Source organism: Podarcis cretensis, assembly GCF_951804945.1.
Source record: "Podarcis cretensis genome assembly, chromosome: 14".
NCBI lineage: Eukaryota > Metazoa > Chordata > Lepidosauria > Squamata > Lacertidae > Podarcis > Podarcis cretensis.
In genome coordinates, this window is record NC_137183.1 from 38925787 (window position 1) to 38941244 (window position 15458).

A 15458-nucleotide genomic window follows, 5' to 3' on the forward strand; every position below is an offset into this window, starting at 1 on the left:
GAGGCAAAGGGGCCTAACCAGATTTTACTGGACCTGTATTTCCCATCAGTCTGAGCCAGCATGGCCAATAGCCAAGGATTATGGGAGATGTAGTTCAGCAGCATTTGGAGGCCGAAAGCTTAGCCACCCCGGCCTAAAAATGTGGCCCTCAAAATATTTCTGGACTCCTAACTCACATCAGCCTGAGCCAGCATGGGCAAATAGTGAGGGAAAATGGGAGTTGTAGTCCAGCAGTATCTCAAGTATAATCAAGTATAATCCTGGATTCTCCTGCAGTTGGAGAAAGATACAACCCATGGATTGACGGGTGCTTGGGACAAGCCTGACATCGTCCCACAAGGTGGATTCAGTGAGTCGCCTCTCAACGTGTGAAATTTTCCATCTTCCCTTGAAGACCCCCTGACTGGGGCTGGCAAACCTGGCCCCTCTAATAGTGTAATAAACCACAATGCCTTTGTAAGAGCACATTCTGTATTTATACAACAGCCCATGTATACAAGGGATTAAAATAAACCATTTATTCCTTCATCTTGGACAAATCACATTATCCAGAAACTCCAAGAAGCAGAGCTTTCTGTTGTCAAAATAAACACTAGCCTGTTCCCCCACCCCTTTCAAGAACCCACGCAGTGCAAAATAAATGGCTTCGGCCTACCAGATGCACAGCACGTAGGGAGGAAAGTTAATGGTAATAAAGCATTGTGGGGTCCAAGACAAATGGAAGCACTTTGCTTATTGGATTCACTTCATTATTGTGTCTGCCCTTCTTGTCCACTCTTATTCCATGACCTAATTTCCCCCTCCAAATGGCTAATGATTTTGAATGCCTGAATGCCACAGCTTTCAGAGACAACCCGGTTGCCAATTTCATCTCATTAGTAAAAATGAAAACTCTTCCAAAGAACAGAGCCAAACCCAGCCAAATATTTCTTCCTGAGACAATGGCATGGACCTCCACAGTAGTAAGACTTTTCTGTTCAATGTCACAACACAGTCCGCTAAGCTGTATGTTCTTCAATGGGTGCCGCAGATCACATCTTGAGGAAGATAGTCATAAGAAGAATGGAAGAAGAGCCAAAGATCTAATCTAGCAGTAAGGAAATATTGCCCTCCATAGGTCACTGAAGTACAACTCCCGCTATCCCTGCCCATTGGAAATGCAAGCTGAGGTTGATGGGAGCTGTAGTTCAGCAACACCGGGAGGCCCAAAGGTTCCCCACCTCTGCTCTAAGCCGTCTTCCTGGTTCCAAGACTGGCTAACTCTAGGAAGCCCATAAAGAGAGTTGGAAGCAGTAGCCTCCTTGTGTAGAAATGAGAGGATCAGTCTATTTTCAGTCCATTTCCGTTTTGCATGGGCAGAATGAGTCTTCTGTTTGAAGGCCTGTCCAGTTTAAGGATAAAGAACCCTAAGAAGGGAGAACAAGGACCTTGAAGTTGGTTATCAAGAATTAGCACAGGTCACTAACAGGGAATGGCATGGTGGAACAGAGACACTTACCTGACAAGTGGAGTGCTACAAGGCTCATTGTTATTCAACATCTGTATAAACAACTTGGATGAAGGAATTAAGGGGATGCTTATCAGATTTGCAGATAACACCCAACTGGGAGAAGTAGCTAACACCACAGAATCAGGATTCAAGATGACCTTAACAGGTTGGAGAACTGGGACAAAACTAACAAAATGAATTTCAACAGGGACAAATGTGAGGTTCTACACTTAGGCAGGGAGAATCAGCTGCACAAATATAAGATGGGGGACACCTGGCTTGCTAGTAGTACATGTGAAAAGGTTGTAGGTGTCTGAGTAGATCACAGTCTTAACATGAGTCAACAGTGTGATGCAGCAACAAAAAGAAGCTAATGTTATTCTAGGCTGCATCAACAGAAGTTTAGTGTCCAGTTCCGGGCACCACAATTTAAGAAGAATATTGACAAGCTGGAGCTTGTGCAAAGGAGGGTGACCAAGATGACCAAGGGTTTGGAAACCAAGCCTTATGATGAATGGTTGAGGGAGTTGGCTATGTTTAGCATGGATAAGAAGAGACTGAGAGGAAATATGGTAGCCATCTCAAATATATAAAGGACTGTCACATGGAAGATGGAACAAGCTTGTTTTCTCCTGCTCCAGAGGGTAGGACCTGAACCAAAGGCTTCAAGTTACAAGAAAGGAGTTAAAACAAAATAAAAAAATTCCTTCCAGTAGCACCTTAAAGACCAACTAAGAAAGGAGTTGTTTTTTTACTAAACATCAGGAAGAACTTTGTGACAGTAAGAGCTGTTTGACAGTGGAACGGACTCCCTCAGAAGGTGGAGGACTCTCCTTCCTTGGAGGTTTCTAAGCCGAGGTTGGATGAACATCTGTCATTGAGGCTTTAGCTGAGATTCCTGCATTGTCAGGGGTTGGACTAGATGGTCCTCAAAGTCGCTTCCAACTCTACGATTCTATGATCTCCTGGCAAGTGAGCTGCTGCAGAATTCGAAGGGGGAGAAATGGGAAAGACAGCAAAGAGGGTGGCTGCACTGGTGCATTTGTACTGCAGTGACCTCACTGCTACCTCTCCCCTTCCTCTCTCAGTAATAAGCCAAGACTTCCCTTCCGGGAGGTCAGATACAGCTTCACCCCCACTATGCCATCTTCCTGCCATATTAAATGTTATAGTAATTATTCCTCAATTTGCATCTGTACATATAAATTAGAACTTGCAAATGTATCCTCTGTCCCCCCTTTGCAATGCATAACCAGCCACCTACTCAGTTTACTGTACTTATTAAAGTGTTTGGAGGCCATCTTCAAACCAATAAATTGTCTTAGTGAAGGCATATGCCAAGAGGCCTGTAGCCAAAATTTTTGTAGTAAGGAGGACCAGTTGCCAAGGAAGGAGGCAGAAATCATTGCAAAACAAAAATACAGATACCTAATATCTTTAATTTTTTTGATTGCATTCAATGTTAATAACATTTTAATTTTATAAGATATAAAAATAAGGACCTACTGCTTATCAGTTATTATAGTGCTCTTGTCCTCTTTATTGATTTGGGATCATTTCCAGTCTGTTTGTGTTGTTCATCTTTGATTATGGTGGGGTATGATTTGTACTTCTTATAGGATGGTTGGGTGAGCAGTTTTAGACATGCACACACACACACACACACACACACACACACACCATGTTTTATTACACACACACAAGTTTATTAAATTTGTGAGGTCCATGCCTTTACACAAAATGCCATAAAACATTATTAAAAAATAAACAATAAAATTATAAAAATAAGCTAAAATTCATGCCATGCTGTCCCAGCAAAGGAAACTACCCAAAAAAAACCCACCATTCAGGAAAGAAGATACAGCAACAGGTTAGGAGAGCAATGGGAGGGACCTCACCATTTCATCCAGGAACCATACCCTAGTTTTCATAGCCTTCACCACAAAAACCGCTACCACGTGAGAAATCCGTGGATCAGCGTCCACCAGTAAAAACTTTACTTTGTCCTCAGAGTTGACTATTGATATGGGAATAGTTTGTAACATCGCATCCCTGAAGGCCGAATAGATGGGACAATACAACATGTAATGTGTGAGATCCTCTTTGGTTCTCATATGACAAGGACATATACGCTGCTCTACTGGGATTTTTGCATATCTGCCTGACAGATAGGCCGTAGGAATGGTTTGAAAACGGGCCATGGTGAAGGCTCTCCGAAGGGTGGGATTGGTGACATTTGCCAAGTAATTGGCACAGATTTTGACTGTTTTTAGTTGGGGAAACCAGTGGGAGGACCCAGGGTTCTGTATTTTTGTGATGTCTAACAGGGCGTCTCTCTCCAGGATCCATTCCCGAACTTTGTCCGGGCTCCACTGTTTAAGAGTATTAAACTCCGGTAGGGTGTATCTAACCAGGATCTCAGATAGGTTTTGACGCCAAGTGGTGTTCTTTTGAAGAGATACAAAGGCTTGTTTGGCCAATAAGGTGTTTGAAGTGTTTGCAAGGTTGATGTAAAATCGTAGGAATCTTAAGTGGGCCCTGGCAGACACAGAGGGTAATCCAACCTCCACCCTCAAGAAAGCTGCTGGGGTTCCTTGAGGAAGGCCTAGAATCCTCTTGAGATAATAGTTTTGCAAAATTTCAAGCCGTTCCAACAGCCTCTGGTTCCACCCCCAGAGTTCTATCCCATATAACATCTGGGGAATAGCTTTCCCAACAAAAGCTCTTAATGCCGGGATCACCAATTGTCCTCCCCGGGTATGGAAGAAACTAAGCAGGACACCAATTGTTCTTCGTGTTAGGATGGTTACAGCCTTAAAGTGGGCTAACCAACTAGATGTAGCCTGGGATGTAACACCCAGATATTTTTAAAAAGGGCACTGTTCAATCACATGTTCGTCTAAAGACCATCTAAAAGTGTGGCGAGCTCTAGTGAACACCACAATTTTTGTTTTGTCATAGTTTATCTTTAGTGAGTTATGGGAACAGTAGGCTGCGATCCCCTCCAACATGCTGCGTAAGCCTCTTCGGGTGAGTGCCATTAAAGCTATGTCATCGGCATATAACAATATATTCAGACGTTTACCTTCGAGGGCTGGAGCCGATGACTTGTACTTTGCCATGTACTGAACAATATCATTTATATAAAAGTTAAAAAGAAATGGGGCTAGTAGGCATCCCTGTTTGACCCCTTTCCCCAATGGCAGTGGGTCCGTAAGAATTCCCGATGACCCAGTTCTGATTTTAACTGTAGTATCTGTGTGTAACTCTCTGAGAATTTTTAAAAGTCGTCTATCAATGTCCGTTTCATATAATTTTTTCCATAGTCTATCTCTACAGATTGAGTCAAAGGGTTTTATTGTATTTTCTTTATATGTGTGTTTAAATGTTTGTAAGCTTCTGTGTCTTTTATGGATCTGTAAGTTGGTTTGAGAGAAAAAGTTGTACAGCAAGCAACAAATAAATGGCATGATGATGATGATGATGATGATGATGATGATGATGATGATGATATTCATGGTGTAGTGGTTAGAGCATTAGACCAAGGGCTGGGAGAGCAGGGTTCAAATCCCCACTCAGCCATGTAGTTCACTAGGTGGCGTTGGGTCAATCATAGGATTTCAGTCTAATCTACCTCACAGGGTGGTTGTCAGGATAAAACTGGGGATTGTGTGCCACTTTGAGTTCCTTGAATGAGATATAAATGTAATCAATCAATCAGACAATAATTGACCAGAATATTAGAAGGAGGGAGTGGTTGTGTTCAATATCCATGGGTTGTTTTGTAAGGAGCAATTGGGTGGCATATTCCTGTCCATTTCTGCCTTATATCTTTACAAGCAAAGGGTCTAGAAACTTAAACAACAACAAAACTAACAGTTGGGAGACAGGGTAGCACATTTTTTCCCTGTTATTTCATTTTATTCTGCAGGCTGAAAATTTTATTGAAAACTGAAGGGATAGGATGTAAATTAAACTAAATTAATGAATTCATTACATTTCTGAGAAGCCCGACTCATTTAAGTCACCCCATCAGCCGTAGGGTTACAGCCCTGCATAACCTCGACTTCCCTTTTGCTTAGAACAGCTACCAGAGATAAACATCTGGTGTGCTCACCTTTTCCCATACATCTCCACTGGCATCCTCTTTGGCTATAAACCCCAGTGACTCTGTTTGTACATTTCCTCCAAGTCCCGTTATTAATATTCTGGATGAGGAGATCTCATAAACTCCCATCTGGAAAAGCAGGTCAGGGAGGGGTGGGAGATACGTCCCAATGTGCCATAAAGCACATTGACCATTGCTTTCAAACGCATGTGGCGACATGCAGAACATGCATGGGGGAAGCTGAGCCAGTTTTAACGGCATTTAAAATAGGTGGCTGTGAATTTTAGGAGCAGCCCGAAATTAGGATCTGATCGTGCTTCATATATTTTGAACCTTGGGGAAGGGAGACTGAACCAGCTGTGCACTAAATACCTTTTATACTTTGTCATCTTTGTTTTCAAAGGAGGTGGGTGGTTGAGACCCTGCTCCTTCTCTGAAATATAACCAGAGGGAAACCCATACACACACAGAGAGAGAATATATGCATCTGAATGTAGCAATCTCCAAAGAAGTGGGATTTATGTAGCCATCAGTTCTGGGGGAGGCAGGATGCAAAGGACCAGTGGAAAAGTAAATAAATAAAGTTTGGACTAGGTATAGGCAAACTCGGCCCTCCAGATGTTTTAAGACTACAATTCCCATCATCCCTGACCACTAGTCCTGTTAAGTAAAGGTAAAGGGACCCCTGACCATTAGGCCCAGTCGTGGCTGACTCTGGGGTGCTCATCTCGCTTTATTGGCCGACGGAGCCGGCATACAGCTTCTGGGTCATGTGGCCAGCATGACTATGCCGCTTCTGGCGAACCAGAGCAGCGCATGGAAACGCTGTTTACCTTCCCGCCGGAGCGGTACCTATTTATCTACTTGCACTTTGACATGCTTTTGAACTGCTAGGTTGGTAGGAGCAGGGACTGAGCAACGGGAGCTCACCCCGTCGCGGGGATTCAAATCGCCAACCTTCTGATGGGCAAGTCCTAGGCTCTGTGGTTTAACCCACAGCGCCACCCATGTCCCTATAACTGGTCCTGTTAGCTACAATATAATTAGATATCAATTCAAATATAAAGAAATGGCATTCTCTCGGAATTGAGAAGGTACTTTAATTCAGCTTCGTAATGCAATCTCCCAAATCTTAAACAACCAATGATCAAAAGACGGAACTGGGGCAAGTTTTTCCAAAATATAGCCATCCACAACACTTGTGCAACAACTAGTCAGTTGAAAATCCGGCCCTTTTCTTGTTTCTTTAAAGACGTTCTTCAGATATGCCAGTAATATGATGATGTGATTTGACCACAAGTTCATCCTTCCTCCCACACCTACAAGATTCTGGAAAGCTCTGCCCAGAGCTGAGTCAGACTATGTTGCAAATGGCCAATGCAAACAGTGATGGGCTAGGCTGAGCCAAACAAGGGATGGCTTATGGCCCATTGAAAACTATGTCTTGCAACAGGTTCTTTCCACCACCACTTTCACAACAGCTTTTTACTCTGGTTCTGAAATCAGCAAAGATTTGCTCTGGCTGCTTGGAGAGAATGACATTTATTTAGCAGGTGTATCTGGTCCCCATTGAGAATGGAAATGCAGAAATATCAACAGTAGGCAGACACAGAGCCAAGTAAGTCCCCCTTTGCACTATATATTTAAAGCAGTATCACATCACTTTAAAAATTCATGGCTTCTTGAAAAAAAATCCTGGGAAGGGTAATTTGTTAAGGGTGCTCAGAGTTTTTAGGACACCCTTATTCCCCTCATAGAGCTACCATTGACAGAGTTTCCTGGGAAGAGCGATGGACCACCAAGCCATTCTGAGCACTGTAGCTCTGTGAGGGGAACAGGGGTCTCCTAACAACTCCCAGCACCCTTAACAAACCACAGTTCCCAGGATTCTTTGTGGGGAAACCATGGCTGCTTAAAAGTGTGTAATATTGCTTTAAATCTATACTGCAAATGGGGCCTAGTTCTAGTTGTGTCTCCATCCTCTGTAGTATCAGGTTCTACAAGGTCAACGCTTAGACTGAGGAGGAGGAAGCTGGCAGCCGGTGCCGCCCAATGATTGGGTGTAAGTAAGAGGACAGGTGGGAGCTGGCTGGGATTGGGCCAAGACTGGTGGGGCTGTGCCCTATTTACCCTAATAGACCTGCCCACATTGGAATGCTGAAGGGGAGGGGAGGGGGAAAAACTGTGGTGGGGATGGGTACCAGGGTGGGTGAGGTTTAAAAAGGGGTAGTTTCTGTCAGGTATGGGAGAAGTACAAAGGGGTAGACAGGGTTGGTAAACAGAGCAAGCAAGGGGTGGCAGTACCTAGTGGGTATGTAGATATAGATATAATCTACAGGAGATAAGTTCATCAAAGACGCAGAACCCTGTGTACAACTTCATAATAATACAATTGAAATAAACAGTACAAATTAAGAAAGATGTTCGTTTAATCAAAACATCTGCATTTTAACACTGTAACAAGCATTTAATATTAAATTGTGACAAAGCAATTAATGTTAACATTATATCTCGTCTTCTAGAATTCTACGAAAGGTTGTCACATAGTTGTGAATTTTACTTTCTGCTGTGCTTACTTTTGTGTATTGCTAAGAGGAGGCCAGAAAGAGGTTCCATAAGCAATTGGCCAGAAAAGGCTTACAGAGAAAATGCCCATACCCAAGAATTGCAGTGAAGGACTCATCTGTTAGGGCAAATGGGGCACTGCCCCACCAACTTGAGTCTGCTCTTAGCCAGTCTCCACCTGCCTGCTTTGTGGGCCTGTGTCTTTCCATGTCCAGCGTTTTTGCAGAGGACTTGGATCTCATGGAAGAACTTGGATGTCAAGGATTGTCAAATTGCCCAATGACAGCAAACTGAAAGATTTGTGTCATCAGTCAGCATGGGATCATGGATGATAATCTGTTGGTTTTGGATATAGATGACTCAGGATTAAATCCGGTGTTTCATTTGTGCCATAGTTCCCCAGGACTTAGCCTTGGGCTTTTCAATGCAAGGGCTCAGCTTTGGATGTGCTGAGAATTTATTATTATTATTATTATTATTATTATTATTATTATTATTATTATTAATTTATTTATTATTATTAAAAGGTCTGCTTCTGAGCATTTGCTGCAAAACCAATAATCACAAATTGCCAATTTCCTACCAGGCGAGGTTCAAGGTCCTTTTGTTGATGCACAGAGCCCTAAACAACTTGGCCTTCCAGTACGTTAAGGACAATCTGAGCCACAATTCCAAGCACCCCTAACAAATGACAGTTCCCAAGATTCTTTGGGGAACCCATGAGTTCTAAATGTGCATTAAATGTGTTTCAAATATATGGTGCAGATGTGACTAAAGTTTCTAGGCCTGCTATTTGCAGAAGCTTGTGAATTGGGCTGAGCAGGATTTCCAGTTAACCACTTGGAATATTTTATTCCCCAACCCAAGAGTACTCACAATCTCCAACTATGAAATGCTCAGCCTTAAGATTCCTGAGCTCTGGAACTCACCATCACTGTCTGCTTGTGAACCTTTACTGAGGCACCTTTCTGGCCACTGCCTGAGTGCAGGAGCCACTAGTATGAGCAACCATGACTGGAGGGTCACATTCAGCCCTGGGCCTGAGGTTCCTGATCCCTGGAATAAAGCACGGCAGCATTATTCTTTTTAAGCGATAACTCAACAACGCTTTTGCATCAGTTTAAGAAATGCCTCCCACACACCTTCCTAGGAATGTTCTATGTACAAGCAAAATCCCCTCCTCTTTACCATTTCCACCTCTGAACCAAGTAGAGTTGGGAAGAAATAGCAGACAAGGTGGGGAATATGCACTGAAGCCAGCCAGGCATCAGCTGGCCACTTTTCTGAATATAGTGGTACCATGGGTTAAGAACTTAATTCATTCTGGAGGTCCGTTCTTAACCTGAAACTGTTCTTAACCTGAGGTACCACTTTAGCTAATGGGGCCTCCTGCTGCTGCCGTGCCGCTGGACCACGATTTCTGTTCTCATCCTGAAGCAAAGTTCTTAACCCCGGGTACTATTTCTGGGTTAGCGGAGTCTGTAACCTGAAGCATCTGTAACCTGAAGCGTCTGTAACACGAGGTACCACTGTATCTTTTTCTCCATCTCTCTTGCCCAAGCACCAGCCTTTCCTTTCCATCACTTCTCAGGAGTATCAGGATTGCGGTTTTTTTCCTTTCAGCTCATGGCTAATCAACCTTGCTCAAAGGTTCAGAAGCACCCTGCCATTCCTCTCTCACCTCATTTGGCGGGGGGGGGGAGGCACATCTGCTTATTTGGTTCCAGAGAATTCATTTCATCTTGCCATTGGGCCATTTATTTATTTATTTCCCCTGGCCAGCTTTTCTTTAAAAAGCCTGTCTCCCTTGATTTAGTGAGCCAATAGTGGCGGGGAAAGAAAAGGAGGAAAGGAAGAAAATGTAATGAATAAAAGGCAATGAATAAAAGGCTTTTGGAACATCTGGAGTTGCTCTTAGGCAATGTGCAATATCCCAGCCCAGATGTTGGGAGACGGCCTTCTGCTTGTGAACATGTCAAAATGTAGAATTCCATTCACACCACTTTTATTCCTCTTTTTTTTGCCTGACCTATCTTGGCCACTTGATTGGCACCTTCCAAAGTTGGGGGTGGGTGTAATTTCATTCATTCAAAAAGGCTTATAAGCCTTTGAAGAAGACTGTCCTCTTATATTACTCAATATACCTGTGCCCCTCCAGATGTTGCTGCCATCAGCACCAGTCAATATGACCAATGATCAAGGATGATGGGAGTTGGGGTCCAGCAACATCTGGAAGATTGTACGTTCCTCAACCCTGCTTAATGGAGTTTACAGCAGGGGTGCAAAATCTGTGAGTTGAATCCAACTAAGTTATACTGACATGCTCTGGTCCATGGGGTCATGAGGAGTTGGACACGACTAAATGACTAAACAACAACAACAAAGTTATACTCACAGTAGACCAACTGAAATTACTAGACCTAAGTCATGAAAATGACTAGTACTGGCTCCAACCCCACGGTCCTGCAGATGTTGTTGGACTATATTTCCCATCATCCCTGAACATTGAACTACAATGTCCATCATCCTTGGCCACTGGCTACAGTGGCTGGGGCTGGTGGAGTTGGAGTCCAACAAAATCTAGGGGACCCAAGTTTCCTCATGCCCATTCTAAAGAAAGCATTTAATGGCCTGCTTCAACATAGGTTTATGAACAGGATCAGGCTGCCTGCCTTGCAGGGTGACTCCCGCAGCACAGCTGGCATCTCTGAGATAACACATCATGGCGCAGCTCAGCTTCACTGAATCACATTTTGACAGGAATAAAGAATCACAGGGGTAAACTGCAAAGTCCCTGTAGACTGGCGCAGCTTCACTTCCTTCAACCGGAGTGTGCAAAGATGATTTACATCTTACTGTGGATCTGGCCCAGAGAGTGGAAAAGATTCTGGGAGTGGAAGAAAGATGGTCCATCAGCAAAAACTCCTGCATAGCACAGGCAATGACGTCCTTTGCAGAGCGGATACGCTCCATCACCTTCACCGCCCCAGCGTGACAGCAGCCGAGGGGGGCGGGAGAGATGCAAAAGGAGGCTAGGCCGCTGGAGGTGTCATCCCTCATGGTCTGGACACGCTTCATCCGTCAGCATATTGGACAGCTCAGCGCTCTTGGCGATCCCCCGGCACACTCCATCTGCCCCCAACATGGTGCCCATCAATCATCTAGCATAGGCACACCCAGGAACATCACAAGAACTGCCTGTGAGTGAAATGTGTGGTGTTCGTTCTCTCTCTCTCTCTCTCCACCCACCTTTCCTCACACATAAGTGTGCTGTGCAGATAAATTATGAGCCACTAAAAAAGGTGAATATAGGAGTGTTCATCAAAGGGACAGTTAAATAGATTGCAGAGGGTAATTGTGGATGAGGAGGAAGGCAGCTACAAAAGATAAACTACAGCCTAGACAGTATGTAACACTGAACTAGCCCTCCCACTACCCTCCACTGGCACTGTTGCAAGAAGATCAGAGGTTAGCGGAATAAACGTGGGGGAGCCTCTGCTCTAGCCCCCGCCCCCATCTTCATTGCTCTTCTGTGTAGCTGCAGGGAAATCAAAAGACTTTCAACTAAACCATAGTTTCTCATTACATCCAAACCGGGACAAACTGTAGTTAGCATTAACTGTGGTTTAGTTTCAAACTATGGTTTACGATGCTGGCTTGTTTCCCTAAACCATCATTACCACTAACCTCAGCTCTCAGTTTGGATTAAACAAGTAACTGTGGTTGGTTGAAAATGAGAGTGGAGCTCCTGATTTCCTTTGGGGCATGTGTACTGGAGGCTTTCCTATGATTATACCTGTACACCTGCATGCTGCCTATATGCTGTAGATGAAAAGGGGACAATAATAACAGGATGCCCAGAGATTAGACATTTATGTCTGAGGCCCTAACTTCAAGTGCCATTAATGATGACATGATCAGCAATAATGCAGTGTGTATTAAATGATAGATGTTGTGGGTGGGAACTATAATCAAGATTGCATTGTGTAACTAGGGGCTCTTGAAGCCTTCCTTCCCCAGCAACAACCTCCATCAAAGTCACCCCTCTCAACGTGCAGCAATTATCATTTTGAAACAAAGCTCCCATTTGTGTCAGTGCTGCCCCAGATGCTGTTTTCTGCACTGCAGAAAGAGGAGATTTCATGGACATTGCAACTGGGGAGGGGCATCATAAACTTTTCCTCCATGCAAGCTGCTTTCTTGATAACATCTCCCAGCAATGCCTGGTATTTAATTTTTTAAAACACATGGTGTGATCGCTAATCACATAATTAACATCATGCATAGTTATGCCCTGAGATGCATCTGTTTATCATCCTGCAATAAATGCTCCTTCCTCACCCATTGCATTTATCTTCCTCTGCAAGAAGGCCCATATTTTCAAGAGTAGGAAAGGATTAACTAAACATGAATATCTGTACCCAATGGATGGCCTCCAATGCAGCTCAGATAAAAATAGGTACATGTGCTTTGCATTAAGAAAGAAGGATCACCTCCTCATGTTTGTGAGGCAATGAGCAAGAAGTATGAGGCAGTCAGGTAGGGAGTCTCTGGTGCAAGCTCTATTGAAATAAAAAGGAGTTGTGCAAGAACTTAGCAAAGTCAGTAATGCATATGGAGTCCAGAGAGAAAAGAAATCCTGATAACACTTTACTCAGGAAATTGAAGCAAAAAATATATATAATAAGAGAATAACAGAGAAGTTTGTCTTTCTTGCTTCAGGCCCTGCACATAGCAGGGAGATAGTCAACCAAACATAATGAGGAAAAGCTCCCTCGGAATTATATAGCCAATCAGAGCATGTGCTACCTCAGCAAACATTATACCATTCTATCTTGTTGCTAAGCCGCACCTCCACGCATCCTTCTCTTGGCTAGTTGACTAAACATTAATAGAATTAACTCTTAAGTTACAAACTGAATGATCCCTGCTGCTGCACTTCCAGCAATTAAAAGATTTGCATTGTGGTGTCATGCAGATATGTGCTACTGAATTTGAGTAATAAATGGGCTCCACCAGTAGATTTGTGAATCCATTCATAAAAGAAGTGGTCCAAAGTGACCTAAAGCTCCCAAGATCTGGTGGGCTCTACCAGCAGTTCAGAAGTTTCACTACCATTGTAAGACTTTGCTTGAGATACAAAAAAGTAATGTCAAACTAATATCTTCATTAGGACCAACTGAAATGTCAGACAGTAGAAGTCGTAGAAATGATAGAATCATAGAGTTGGAAGGGATCCCAAGGGCCATATAGACTAAACCCCTGCAATGCAGGACAGAGTCCTGCCCCCAGTCCCTGGGTGGGTTTGAACCACCAACCTTCTGGTTAACAGCCTGATGCACTGACTCACTGCACCACCTCCTGCAGGGTCAGCTCTACCGTTCTGCAGAACTGGACCACTCCACTTAGTAGGTGGAGATATACTGCAGAACTTTGGTGCAGATCTTATCAGCAATCCATCTATTACTGTAAGTGGCAATTGGCTGAGTCACTCTGAAGAGGGAGAAATATCACACTGTCTGTGGTGTGTCACAGGAACTGCTTTTGTTGTTGTTTTTCACTGGCCCTGGGCTATAATTTCTTTACCTATAAGAGGGGTGGGGGGATAATAAGCCTGGGCTGTTCCTTCGACTCTTCAGATTTCTGTGCCTCTAAGCACAGCACATCCAATGCCCAAGTCTTCGAAAACAGGAGAGGAAGGGTCTTTAGGTGTGGCCACCGTTGCTGTTTCCAAAGGTAAGGCCCCAGCCAATTTGCTTCCCATTTATTTGGTTAGTTCCATTCATTTATTTTCCTCACCTGTGTCTTTCGTCAGCTGTATCCCAGTCAGGAAAACCGCAGGAGCAGCCATCTCTTATGAGGAAGATCCAAAGCACACAAGAGCAGCCTCCAAGAAAGCAGGATCCCCAGGGAACCTGACTTTCAGCCCTGCTAAATGCTTTGCCTGCCTCAGCAACTCCCATTCGACTTGGCTGTTTCCTCCTTTCCTTTCAGCAGCGCCAGCTCTCCTGATTCTTGTCTGGACTGTCCAGCAATGTTCTTCAATAAAACACACACATGAGCAAAAATGTCCCGGATTTCTTTTTTTAAGGCTGATATAACAACAACAAAATAATTTTTCGGTTACCTGCCAGCCTCTTTATTACTTATTCATTTACGCATCCCCTTCCATGTGAGTCCCGAGGCGACCTACATAAAAACAATTAAAACACAGGAACGTAGAAAGCAGCTTTATATCGAGTCAGACCAAGATCTGTCTATTTAGCTCAGTATTATCTACATGGACTGGCAGAAGCTCTCTGGGGTTCATTCTTCCAGCCCTACCTGAAGATGCCAGGGATTGAACCTGGAATCTTTTGCATGCAAAGCAGATGGGGTACTACTGACTTACAGCCACTTTAAAACTTGAAAGAAAGCTTTGAAAACAGTACAGTGGTACCTCGGTTGTCGAACGTAATCTGTTCCAGAAGACCATTCGAGTTCCAAAAGGTTCGGAAACTGAGGCGCAAAGGGCGGCCTGCAAATTTAATAGAGAAAATTGAGAAAAATAAATACACTCAGCGGAAGCCATTCGACTTCTGAGGCGTGTTCAGAAATGGAAGCATTTGCTTCCGGGTTTACGGCATTTGAAAACTGAAACTTTCGTCAACAGAGATGTTCGAGAACCGAGGTACCACTGTACCAAAAAATACAGCTCATGATAGATTTTAAAATGATACAGAATGAACACCTAATTTATTATTATTTTATTTATTAAATTTCTATACAAGGAGCAGAGGGCAGTTTACAATATAAAAATGCATACCATAGTAACAAACAAAAACAATATCCTCCGTATAGTTTAAAAAGCCATAGAATATTTAATTAGCCAAAAGTCTGGAAGAAGAAGAACCTTTTCGTCTGGCACCGAAATATATATAACGAAGGGACCAGGCGAGCTTCCCTGGGGAGAGCGTTCCATAATAATAATAATAATAATAATAATAATAATAATAATAATTTATTATTTGTACCCCGCCCATCTGGCTGGGTTTCCCCAGCCACTCTGGGCGGCTTCCAACAAAGATGAAAAATACACTAAAATGTCACATATTAAAAACCTCCCTGAACAGGGCTGCCTTCAGATGTCTTCTGAATGTCAGGTAGTTGTTTATCGCTTTGACATCTGATGGGAGGGCGTTCCACAGGGCGGGCGCCACTACCAAGAAGGCCCTCTGCCTGGTTCACAAGCAAGGAGCCACCACAATAAAGGCCTGTTCTCATGTTGCCATCCTCTGGACCTCTCATGGGGGAGGC

The 15458-nt window shown here is 43.6% G+C and overlaps 1 long non-coding RNA gene across 1 annotated transcript; it reads right to left on the bottom strand.

Annotated features, from left to right (window-relative positions):
• Window positions 1-9079: 9079 nt before the first annotated feature.
• On the bottom strand, window positions 9080-14682 carry LOC307202731. The gene is made up of 4 exons (XR_013832979.1): window positions 14602-14682; window positions 14290-14351; window positions 13962-14201; window positions 9080-9218 (listed from the first exon to the last, which is right to left on the bottom strand). It is a non-coding gene; the product is annotated as an uncharacterized lncRNA (long non-coding RNA).
• Between the last annotated feature and the right edge of the window lie 776 nt (window positions 14683-15458).